Below are 629 nucleotides of genomic sequence, written 5' to 3'. Positions count from 1 at the left end.
AATAATAAATGAAATGATGTACTATTTGTAGTGAGAAATAACAACAAATGAAAATATAATAATAAATTATATTGTAAATAAGAATGAACAAATTAAACACGAATTAATAAGTGAATATGTCTTGAGAATAACTAAATTGAAATATAAAATAAATACAATGAATGAAGTAATAGAGAATAAAACAATAATACAAATAAATTGATAAAAACAAAAGAAGAATAGAAAATGAACTGAAATAAGAAATAATCAATAAAAGTGAATATTTTATAAAAGACAATATATTTATATTGAAGATAACACAAATAAGAATAATAAATAACATGATAAATGTAATGATAAAAAGATAAAATTAATATTTATTAATAAATTGATAAATTGATAAAATAACACAAATTAATAGAATAAAATAAAAGTAATGACAATGATACTTATAACAAACGTATTATTCAATAAAGAAACACTAAGAATGTTGAAAAAACAAAGTATTATAACTCCAAGTGAAGTACTGGTAAAAATATAATGAATAATGTATGAAAGAATTAATGAAATATAGTGAAGATAATAGATGAGAATATAGATATATAGAAGTATCTCATGAACAAGAATCAAAAGAGAGTGAATGCAATAAT

This window comes from Entamoeba nuttalli (genome assembly GCF_000257125.1).
Source record: "Entamoeba nuttalli P19 unplaced genomic scaffold asmbl_10008, whole genome shotgun sequence".
NCBI lineage: Eukaryota > Evosea > Mastigamoebida > Endamoebidae > Entamoeba > Entamoeba nuttalli.
This window is presented reverse-complemented; position numbering follows the sequence as displayed.